The sequence below is a fragment of the Prunus avium genome, chromosome 7 (assembly GCF_965620075.1).
Source record: "Prunus avium chromosome 7, drPruAviu1.hap1.1, whole genome shotgun sequence".
NCBI classification, from domain to species: Eukaryota; Viridiplantae; Streptophyta; class Magnoliopsida; order Rosales; family Rosaceae; genus Prunus; species Prunus avium.
This window is the reverse complement of record NC_142290.1, coordinates 2757294-2769992: the sequence shown is the minus strand read 5'-3', so window position 1 is coordinate 2769992 and position 12699 is coordinate 2757294. Positions and strand designations below refer to the sequence as shown.

Below are 12699 nucleotides of genomic sequence, written 5' to 3'. Positions count from 1 at the left end.
GTTTTTTTTAGTAGTGAGTAAGGCATGAAATCCTCATAAGAACGTATAATGCTAACGACTTCACCGTTGGAATCCATGGCAACCGCTTAAGTTGCTCTCTCTCTCTCTCTCTCTCTCTCTCTCTCTCAGATATATATATATATATATAGCCGGAACGGATGGAATTACAGGTTTCGTGTAGGTTGGTCCAAAAGAGAATATTTCTTAGCATGTTTCATATTCCTAACCTGTCTTTCTTTTCTGCCTTTGCATTTCTTTAAAACAAGGCATGCGGAGAAACTTAGCTGATGCCCTTTTAACACAATATACTAAAATAGAAGTAAGTGACATAACCCCAGGGCCGTCCCTGAGATTTTGAGGGCCCTGTGCGAAACTTAAATTGGGGCCTCACATAATCTAATACAAAAATACTATAAAAAAAAAAAATTGCCATAACTTAATGTTATAAACAATTTTTTTATAACTAAAAGTCACCATCAATAAATATGTAATGACAATTAGAAATCAAATTCATAAAAATTTAAATGTGTCCATTTGATAAATTTAAATGTTTGGTACAAAAATAACCTCCTTGTGCCTGCCCCTATAAGGTCCCTTGCTGCCTCAAATAAGCAATCTCTGGTTAATAGGAAAAAAAAATTGGCAATCACAAATTAAAGAGTAGCATAACTATTTGATTTTGAGTGGTCTTTATGAATTTAGGAATTATGAATTTCTCTTTTTGGTGTTGAAATTCCTGAAATTGAAAGAATAACAAAAATGGTCAAAGGACTGAAAAAAGAACCAAAAGAAAGATTGATGAATGATGATGATTACTTTACCAGAAAATCAGAGTTTAAGAGAAAGAAAAACCATGAAGTGTTTTTGGTTTTGAAGTAAAAAGTGTTTGGGGAATATATATACTCTTCTTGTTGTTAGCTTCGATGTTTCCCTTTTTTTCTTTAAAAGGCTTTCTATTTTTTTTTATTGATATTTATAATAATTATGTAAAGTTTGTGGTTATAAAGCAAAAATAATATGAAAAAAGCCAAATGGACTGACTTCAGCGAGAATTGAACTCTGGCGCTTCCGACAAGTGAACATGCGCTGGAGCCAACTCCACTAGACACGCTCTTGTGCAAGTATTTTGCACGCTATACTATATATACAATTCCTATAATATTAATATATACAATATAAAGAATTTTTTTTTGGGGCCCTCAAGAATCGGAGGCCCTGTGCGGTGGCGCCACTTGCACCACCCCAGGGCCGCCCCTGCATAACCCCTCCCATCTACTACAAATCTAAAAACTAATGATCAATATAATTGAGTAGTATTGTCAAGACTGGTTCTGAGATTTTGAGCCTGAGATTTTGAGGCCTGGGCTGTGCGAAACTTAAATTGGAGCCCTCACATAATCTAATATGAAAATACTAAAAATAAATTTGCCATGACTTAATGTCATAAAATAATTTTTTTATAACTAAAATTTATCATCAATTAGCATGTAAATAACAACCACAACTCAAATTCATAAATTTTTTAATGTTTTCATTTGATAAAGTTAAATATTAATATGTTCGGTAAAAAAATTAAGAGTTCAAGAGAAAGAAGAAGGCATGAATTTTTTTTTGGTTTTGTTTTGAATAAAAATATATACGAATAGAATGACATCACTAAGACTCGAACTTTGGCCTTGTCTTGTACCGAGGGATATGCGCTAGAAACAAAATACACTTTTTGTGTCAATGTATTGTACGCTGGAGTATATATAAAGTTTTTATAAAATTAATTTATATAATATAAAGTAAAAAAAATTTGGCGGTCCTCAAAAATCGAGGGCCTGTGGAGTGGTGCTACTTGCACCATGCCTGGGCCGCCCTTGGTACTTGTAAACTTCCAACGATAAATAATTTGTATAAGACTACTCTTTTACTTATGGGTCATGCTAGGGAGACCATCTTTAGATACCAACTTGTATACCATCTCTCTAATAGAGATGGAGCCCATCAATACAATGGGTCCCACCTATATTGTAGAGATAGTACACAAGTTCGTCTCTAAAGTTCGTCTCCCTAGCATTTTCCTTTAGTTATTCATCAAAATCTCCTACGTATTTATATATAATGAAAAAGCCCGTCAATATCACTCAGTAATGCCAAATCAAAGAAATAAACATTTGTGTAGGCAATTTGCAATCATAAAGCTTTTAGAGTTTTTAATTGTAGAGGTCCATAAACTTTACCTCGAGTTTTAATTGAGTTGGATGGAGACGTTGGCCTCTCTGTCGAGGTCAATGACGGAGGGCGTGAGTCGAAGGAAGACTAGAGACATAAGATGATTAGTGAGAGAGCAAAGACTTAGAAGAAAAAACAAGTGATAGAGGGGCGATACACTCTCAATTGGGAGTTTTTACGAGGGGCATTTGTGATTAGGTTTCAAAATGGGGATATTATTGAGAAAACGAGGTGCGGCGGGGGCAAAGCCGCTAATTTCCCAATAAATAAATAGGAAAGCTTTTAAGGTATAATGAAATTGAAGAAAACAAAATAATAGGTAAGTAAAAGGAAAATAAATAAATAGGTAAGTAAAAGGAAAATAAATAATAAGTAAGAAGGTGAGTTTGGTACGGTGAAGCACGTCAAAGACACTGTCCTAAAGCCTTTGTAGCCTCCCTACGTGCAGGTACTGACGGTCTACAAGACTCCAAGATACGACCCCTTGTACACAAACTCAAGATCCGCTATGAGCACGTTCATAGACGGATATAGGTATCCAAGTCACAGAACCATTGCCAAAATAATAATATAAAGTAGAGAATATATATAAAAGTAGAAAAGGAGAGAATTAGTTTATGGTGGTGATTGTGGTATGTGATATTCTGATAGTGTACTGTGTGTATTCCAAATGTGAAGGAGGAGTAGCCTTTTATAGGCATCCAAAAATATGTAACCTTCACCAACCATAAAAGTTCACCAACCAAAAAATTAAGGCATTCACCAACCAGAAATAAAACATGAATATTAAATATTTATAACCCCACAATAAATAAAATAAAATAGCCAAAATAAATAAATAAATAAAACAGTTAAATTTTTAAAACCTTTTAAAATTCCAACATTTCTAGCCAACCCGTGCATTAATTATCCCTAGTTAGCCTAGCCTTTTCTTTGTTAAACCACATCACATGTACCCTAATAACCCTTCCATTTATACATCCCTACACTTTCTAAAGAACTATTAAAGCATTATATTTTAATGAGATTCTAATTCAAAGATATTACAAAAGCCAAAAACAAAGGAATGTGAAAAATGTTGTGAAAACAAAAAGAAAAATGTCGTAGGGAAAAGAAAGAAAGTGCTATATCCTAAGTATTTGAAAAGCATAAGTTTGGGGTATGGTAACTCATCAAAATAATTGGTCAATTCAAGAAAAGTAAAGAAGAGAAAAAGAAAAGCTCAAAATATCGAGTCTATCTTGCATGATACAAAGTTCAACAATCTCACATTATCAAAGGATGCTTTATTAATGGTTCTCTATACTTTGTCGTTTGCCATATTATTTTCTTGTTCATCCATCACCTTAAGCCCCATTACAATCTTAGTGAAAGTTCTATTTGATCCAAGGAGAAGTGTTGTTCATCATGTGGAGAATAGGTGTGGAGGACTATGGTTAGGTGCTTTAAATTTTTGAAGTATGCAATATCTTTCCATGTATCTTTTATTCATGTGTTGTGCTTTATTTCGATTATCTGATTATATTCCATTGTTTTGATTCTTGAGTGTCAATACCTAGGCAAATTTCAAGTGTTTATTGGAGTGAACATCCTTGGTGAGATTTTAAGTTGAAGCTTGTTTTATTTGGTTATTTAACTTTTGTGAAGCATAAATCGTGGGTTATATTAATGTTGGCTATTTCACACACTACACTCCAAGTTGTTCATTTTAAGTTTGGTACCCCTTGGATAATGTCTTGAGTTTTGTTGCTTATTTCTTGGAAGTTAACTAATGGTTGGTGATTATCACTAAGATCAATTTAGATTTCTCAATATTATCTTACTGAAACTAAGGCCAGAATCCAATCCCAATATGTTATCGAATTAATGGACCTTGATGGTCTATTTTTTTAAATACAAAAACGCTACGTGGCCGAACTTGTTTACCAACTTTTTGTATGCGAAAGAGATACTGATTTTTTTAAAACAGAGTTATGTGGTGATAAAATAAAATAAAAATGACAACCAAAGAGATACTGGTTTTTAAAAAAATTAAGTCTTTCGTGTAATTCGGTGGATCGAACACTAAACTAGAAAGAAATAATAATATTTAGCACACACTAAATAAATTAGTAATATTTACTTGTTTTGAGATTCAGAATTACGTGCTTGAGAATAAAATATACAATAACTACATATTAGTTAACTTCTTTGTAATCCTCATATGTACAACTTTATCTGTTTTTCAAGTGATTAAAAGAGGTCAATTAGGACCACCACTTATATTTACCATATTTACTACAACGGTTTGAGAATAGAAGACTATTTCTTATGAAGTTTCGAATTTCATGTTGTCGCCTAATTAGTGAAAATTGTTAGGTGTTACACTATTTCAATTATTTTTTTTCGTTGTGTTCGGTAATTTAGAATCACTTCACTGTTTGCTCGTGTACCACACCTTTATCGTCACATTATTATGAAAAGAAATTCAAACACTACTACAAAAATCGAAATAGACGACGGGAACCACCATCGTCTAGAAGGTTTTCAAACTGTCGTGAAATCAACCGCCATCTTTTGGTATATAAAACAACGTCGGCTAATAACTAACGTCGTTAAAACATTCAACGTCAAAATTTTTTACAAACCGACGTCTAATTACGATACTTATATCGTAAAATGAAACCTTCGACAAACATAGACGATGGTTTAAAACGCAAACCTCTAAATTGTGTTACATGTCAATATTAAAACAAAAACCGACGTACATATAATTATCCATGTCCCTAAATGAAGGAATACGGCTTATATAACATAGAAACCGTCGTGGTTAACGTATACTACGTTAAATAAATAAACAAACCCCCGTCACACAGACAAAAGACGACACAAAGACAAAAGAATGGTCGTGTTTAACTTATACTATGTTGAATAAATAAAAAACTGACGTCTAACTAATAACAGACGACACAACCACAAAAGAACAGACGTTTAAAGTATATTACATATCAATATTCACAAAGGAAACGACGTACAAATAATTATCCACGTCCCTAATTGAAGGAATAAAGATTTGTATAAAACCGAGACCGTTGTGGTTAACATATACTATGTTAACTAAATAAACAAACCGACACGTTTAACTTTGAAAAAACGTCGTATATACAAAAGAACAACCGTTTAAATCGTATAACATGTCATTAATCACGGAATAACCGATGTAAAATGTATTAAAAACGACACACTGGTGGAAAAAACGTTGCTTATAATATTATCCACGTCGGACTATAAAGAAAAATGACTTTTTAAATATATTCCACATCCATCTCTTACAAGAATCGTCGTTTAAATGATAGATTTAGACGTCGCTTTTTCTACAAATAGAGGTGTGAATAGTTTAAAATGTCGCAATATTACTGAATAACGCCATAAAAAGTCATATCCACGACTACTTTTGTTAGGGCTGATGTTACAATAAAGGACGTGGTTAATTCTCCCTACATCCCGAGTATTCAATTTTATGACGTCGTAATTATCTACCACGACGGTTTCTACAAGATATTTTCGTGGTTAGTGTTTTAAAAGTCGCTTGTGTTACCCTTCTTAACGTATGTGTTCTCTTAGACGTCAGATATTTGAGAATAACCGACGTTCAGAAGATCTGTCACTGCAATTAATGGAACAGAGATGCCTTTATTTATTCTTTAGACGACGGTAGATTTTAATCGTGGATGGTCTGTTTTACAAATTCGTCGATTGGAGTACTGAAACATCGTGTTATGGTGTAATATACGTCGTGCGTTGTTTTGTAGGCCGTCGTTGATGTTTATTACACCCGCTTGTGATTTAATTTTTAATAAATCGACGTGTTTTCATTTTCATATGTCACTTTTAATTTCTTTACGGTCTTTTGTATTTTCTTTCCACGACGTTCGTAAAAATACGACGTTGGTTTTATTGCAGACGTTTGTTTTTCCAGTTTTTTAACTGGACCGTCTTATTTTTCACCTTTAATCCAGTATTTTAAATTTTTGATTTGTCATGCGCAAAACCTGCATAATGAAAATGTGGACAGAATTAAAATAATATACAGAGCTATTAATTAACATACAAGTAACTGCATAACTAATGTCACACTTTACAACAATCAATCAATCCATATATCTTCACACCCATCTCTAACATTCTTACTCCCAAACTCACCCACTAGGTCATTAAATGTGTCAACATTTGGGTATCCCTTTAGTAAATGGCTCACACTCAATTCTAATATCACCTAGCACATCATCACTAATAACATCATTATATTCTCTATTAGGAATTGATAACACTACCTGATAGGACCCGACCCAAATTTCACTTTGGAATCCGAGCCGAACCCTGTGCGTGTCCAACACCTGGCAAGGGCCGAGCACAAAAGACCTAAATGCCCTTCTAGTCAAAATTTCAACAAAAACTGGGGTTTGACTTCTACCGAAAAATTTCAACAGAGTCTACCCTGAAATCGGACCAAACCCAAGGTTACACATGTCAAACATGCATATAAAAATATACACCAACTGCCAGCATAAAAAAATTTACATACTAAGAGCATCCGCAGTGGGGGGGTGTATGTTAAATATACACCCTGAGTCACCGGAATCGTCTCCAATGGGGAGATGTAAATGGATGTAAATATACATCACCACCATGGGGATGTAAAATAAAATGTATATTTACATCTATTTTTACATCCTTTGCAGGCGGGACCCACCCGAGAAAAGAGAAGAAAAATGAAGAAAAGTCAACATAAAAGGCTGGGACCCACGGCTACACCCCCGAATTTACACCCCCCCCCCCCCCACTGGAGCAAAAAATATATTTACACCCCCCGGAGGTGTAAAGGGGATGTAAAAGTGGCTTTACACCCCCGAATTTACACCCCCCCCCCCCCACTGTGGATGCTCTAACAGTTAGACAAGTGTTCTAGGGCAATATCAGAGCTCTACACAGATTAGATTACAAGTATAAAATAATTAAACAAGACCCTATGTTGTCAAGGGAGGTGGCGAAAGATGAACTCGGCCCGGTGGTGGCTCTCTATGCACGCTTACTGCCTGGGGGCGCAAAACATTAAAAAGGTGAGTGGACCAAAACCAAAGGTTTGAAAATAGTATATGAACATACTAACCACTCTGTAAAAACAATTATACGTGATCAAGAGAATTGGAATCAACTTGTTGATCACAATGGACTCTCTGAGACTCGACTCTTTGAAATTCATAAGGAGGTTTCTCCCCATAAATTGGAGAAGATGAAGAAGGGCTAGAAGGCATGCTACTTGATGATCCTTCATTTTTTTCCTTAAAAAAATGCAAAATATTCTTCACTCTCTTAGGATTTCGATGATGATCTGACATTATAAGTATAACCTATAACATGAATGATGTATGTAAGCATATTCAAAAATCCCTAAATGTTGTTTATAAAAAAATATATATATAATTATAACTCCCTAATAAGAACTAAGTGAAGAAAATTACCTCAACAAACAAAAAGAGGAGAAATTGGCTTGTTAATTTGTTGACCTGGAGCTGGACCAATTGCTGGTGGGGTGCCTCTGGCTTTGTCGGCCTCTTTGCGTTTTCACCCTCACGAACTGATGCTTTTTGTTTTTTTTTTACCACTCAAGTAGGTTTTGACTCTGTTTGCTTTTGATGCAGGTACGAAGTGGGCTATCCCTTCTATTTAGCTATAGATATTTATTTTTGGGCTAAGACTACATCACATTTAAAAATCAAATTTTTTTTGGCATGGCCTCTATAGCCCATACAACCCATTAGATGGGTTTACATGGTTATCAAAACTTTCACAAAGCTTAAAGAGTCTATATTCTTATTTCTACTAAATACCATAAACAAATTGCATGTAGGAATATACGAGTTAGTCTAAATACCATAGGTAATTCATGAAAAAATAATTAACAACAACAATTGGATTAATTAACGGATAAGTAATTTAAAGGTTAGATTGGATTATTAGTGGTGGATTTGTTGTCCTAGTGCTTTTATAAATTAATGTTCAGCCCATTTAATTGTTGTATGTTTATTTGTTTTGGTTTTTAAGATTTTGTCAATTCACTACTACAATAAAGTTAATAGACAACGGTTTTTAGCCGTTGTTGAAAGCCTTCTAAAACCGTTGAGGTTAAGAGTGTCGTCTTTTCTACCTATTTATGACAACGGTCAAAAACTGTTGTAATATGTCACTTTCAACAACGGTTTTTAAGAAAAACCATTGTAAATTCTCACACAGAAAACATGTATACAAAAGCGACCGTTGTAATATGTCCACTACAAGAAAAACTGCCTTTAGTGACGGTTAAAAAGTGTCAAGAATCTATTTAATTGACGGCTAAAAAACCGTCACGAATGCTAGTGTCAGGAAAGGGACCCACATACTTGACGCTTTTTGTCCGTCAAGAAAACAGTTTCCCTGACAGATAAAAACTATCACGAGATTGCAAAATCCGTCAACTTATGGTCATCCTTGACGCTTTCTAAATGTCAACTTACATATTTCTTGACATTGGTAAGCTCTTTATTGATGGATTTTAGCCGTCAAGAAACAAGACACTAATATAAAAAAATATAAAAAACAAAAATACAGCTCCTTGACAACAAAAGTTGTAAAGAATGACATTAACATTAAAAAAAAACAAATAAGAAATTGTACTCCACTAGCATAATACAATTATATACAATAATTTAAAATAACACAACTATATACTTAAACAGTATTGAAATTACAATATGAATACATATAAAATAAGCGTACTAAAATGAACTAAGATCTCTAGTAACGCGTAAGAAGTTCTCAATTTAGAAATAACTTGTCACTTAGAAGCTTTACTTTCCCCCATAACATCTCTAAGTGAAGCCCATTACAAGTGCAGGTCTTACTTTGGTTGGAACCTCCCTAGTCATACCAATCTGTCAAAACATTAACCTATGTGGATCAATGAGTTATCAAAAATCTCAATTACAAAAATCTCTACAAAGCAACACAGAACCATACCAACATCAAAATTTAGAAAATTTTCAATATTCTCAAAATAAAACACACATCAACTGAACAAGGAATTGAATTTAAAAGATCTTGGATGTATAAGTTCTTACCTACATCCTATTACGGCATAACAATCATTCACAAAAAAATAAATTAAAAAACAACTAAGAGACTTACTCATAACTGAAATTGGAAACAACTTAAATAAAATGCTTACCTCATGGCCATTAAGCATAAAAGCCAACCTGTCACAAGAGAAAAGCCAAGATTTAAATGTTTAATTATAAAGAATAGATCCATTGAAGAACAGATTATCTTGATTCAGTATGATGTGTGTGCTTACTAATTAGAATCCTCACTTTCTCAGAAAGGATTTACAGTTTTCAATAAAACAATTGTATTCTCCCACTCCAACTAGTGAATCATGTAAACCAATATAAAGTCTATCATTTGAGAAAACCAAATAACTACATGTTTATAGCTTTAACTATACACTCAAAACAAGGAATCAAAAGAGAACCTACCAGGAATAAAGAAGAAGAGATGAACTAGAAGTGCTAAGAATGTAGTCCAGATACCATATTCGCCCCTGCAAGTAAAGTTACGCATTTAAACTTAAATGGCAAATGTGATCCATAGGTTACCAAGAAAAAAAACTAGAAGGCTTACTTAAACCACGAGATTACAGTAGCTGGTGCCTGTAGGGCCAATAAATGGAAGAAGAAAATGATTTTTGAACAGCAATCCCTTTTGCAAGCAATAAAACCCAGGATACATAAAAAAAAATTGAACACCCATAAACATCGAATTCATATCAGTGAATGAAAGCAAACCAAATATTTCACAAGTAAAAATAAAAAAAAATAAAAAATTCTTGGAAATTAAATGCCTTGTGCATCAACTCATGAAGTACCTAGACTAAAGTTTGCACCTTTTGAAGGTCATTTCAAGTGCTCTTCCAATCAGTGACAGATCCAGAAATCTTCTTTCCGGGGTTCAATGTATGTAAGCTCACAATTTTTTTACATATATAAAACCTGTAGAGATTAATGAAAATGCAACACAAGTACATACATGTAGTTTTAGTGTATATATGCATGTTTATTAGATTTTTTGTAGAGAAAATGTTAATTTATTAGATTTTTTTTATGGGGAACATGTTTATTAGACTGTTATATGCATATTTCGATGAAATTGGAAAACTTAAAAAGAAAACATTTTGCATTTGTGTGAAGTTAAATACTACTCTGGTTTGGTTTCAATGATAGGGAGATATACTTGAACATTAAAAAAAATGATAGGAAGATAAACTCCAACCAAAAAATAATACGGAGATATACTCCAAATAAACAAAATTAAGAAGTTAATGTGATTACTGAAAATTTAAATTAAATAAAGAAAAGTTTAATTGGGTGGGGTTGTTAATATCGGGCTGGGGTAGAGCTCTGTTTTGGGTTTTTGTTTTCTCAAACCTGGTTCAAGAGGCCATGATGATAAAATATAAAAATAGAAGTTCAGTGACCTGACGCAAGGCAAGTGCTGCCATGCTTTCTTCATTTAGACATTTCATCGAGCAGTTGCTGGGCACTCTTGCCCAGCAATCAACCACAACCAGGGGTCAATCCTTTTGCTTTCCATGGCCTTTTTTGGGTTTCCAGGGGTCAAAAGAATAACAAGCATCACCATTACCACACTCTTCAACTTAAAATCCATAAAAATTAAAAAATTAACCTAAAAAACAAATCATACTCCTAGAAAAAAACCTAGAAATTCTTATTTCAGAAACTTCCCCAATTTCTATATAAATCGAAAATAGATATTACAAAAAACATAATTAGGGCTTACAATGGAGGAAGAGAGACTGATAGAGGGGTGAGTGAGCCGCTGAGAGAGCACGAGCTAGCCACAGCGATAGAGAAAGAGAGACAGAGCAAGAGTGAGAAAGATAGAGCGAAAGAGAAGAGAGAAATCGTGAGAGTGAGCAGGAACGAGAGAAGAGAGAAATAGAGTGATAATGAAAATGAGAGTGAGAGAGCAAGAGTTAGAGTGAAAACGAGAGAAAGCTTTTGAAAAATTGGGGCTTCACTTGTGAAAAATCAGATCCCGCTTTTATTTTTAGTGCCCGCCCACAACAGCTTCTTAAACTTAATGCTATCGGTTTTTTTTTTTTGGTCTGAGACTAGCTTGTTTATAAAGTGTCAGCTTTTGTTTTTGTTTTTTTTTTCTCTTTTTCTCTTTTTCTCTTTTCTTCTAATGGGTGTTTTTAGAAAGTGTCAAACAAGGGTTTTAATTGACGTTTTTTATAAAATGTCAAGAAAAAGTGATATAGAGTTGACGTTCTTTATTAAATGTCAAGGAAAGCGATATATAGTTGACGTTTCTTGTAAAACGTCATGAAAACCTACTATGTAGTTGACGCTTTTTAAAAAGCGTCAAAGCTTCATAGAATAGGTGATGGTTTTGCAAAAAGCGTCAACTATGAAGTGTCAACTAAGGCCCATTTTCTTGTAGTGGGCCCTTTCAACAATGGTTATTGAGAAAAACCGTTGTAGTAAGTCACTTTCAACAATGGTTTTGCTCAATAACCGTTGTAATATGGTTCTTTCTACAACGGTTATTGATAACTTTGCACAACGGTTTTCAGAATAACCGTTGTAAATGTTCTTATTATACAATGGATGTTGGTTCTAACCGTTGTAATAAGAGGATTTCTACAACGGTTTGAATGGGTAACCGTTGTAGTTAATGATATTCCTTCAGTACTGAATATGATTTAAAAATTAATTAATATTGTTACATTCCAAAATTAACGAATATAGGCAGAACAATGATGTATTCATATTTCAATATGAAAAGTATTCGAACCTGTTCAATTACAACAATTTGAGGTCTACATGCAATCTAAAGCTTTGAATTTAGTACATACATCCCAAAGCTACCAACTACATAATCTAAAACTTTGTACATTCTATGTGAAAATTCTACCATTCACAAAATGACAATCAAAGTGATTGCCACGTAATCATGTTCAAAAGAAACCAAAACAGTGGTTGATAACCTTGTCCACTATTCTGAGCCAAAAAACCTTGTCCACTTTGAGGTTTGAGCTACACATAATTGGTCATCACACAATCTGCCCACTCATGCCATACTTCATAATTTTGATTTTGTGTATCTGTACAATAATTTGTTTTACTCCACTGTAACAAGATATCAAAAATAAGACTTAATGATTAAATAGATAAAATAATTTCATAAAACTTTCAATTGAAGTCGAATTAAATAGAAGAGAGATAAGAGATATGACTACCAATTCAAACTGGTACTCAGAGTATCAACTACACAACATTCAAACTGGTAACCAAGCTTGCACCTGCAGTGTATGGGAAGCCTCATTCATTGTGTGCCAAAGCAGATTGTAAATTGGCCATCTTGCCAGATCTCCAAATCTTGAAA

The 12699-nt window shown here is 33.7% G+C and overlaps 1 long non-coding RNA gene across 6 annotated transcripts; it reads right to left on the bottom strand.

The window, feature by feature from the left end:
• Positions 1–8939: 8939 nt before the first annotated feature.
• Positions 8940–11387, bottom strand: LOC148292818 (uncharacterized). 6 transcript variants are annotated; one of them, XR_015837136.1, is made up of 5 exons: positions 10157–11082; positions 9913–9990; positions 9768–9832; positions 9461–9488; positions 8940–9167 (listed from the first exon to the last, which is right to left on the bottom strand). It is a non-coding gene; the product is annotated as an uncharacterized LOC148292818 (long non-coding RNA). The 6 variants fall into 6 exon arrangements; XR_015837137.1 differs by having other exon boundaries at positions 10175–11082; XR_015837134.1 differs by adding an exon at positions 11089–11387 and having other exon boundaries at positions 9768–10884.
• Between the last annotated feature and the right edge of the window lie 1312 nt (positions 11388–12699).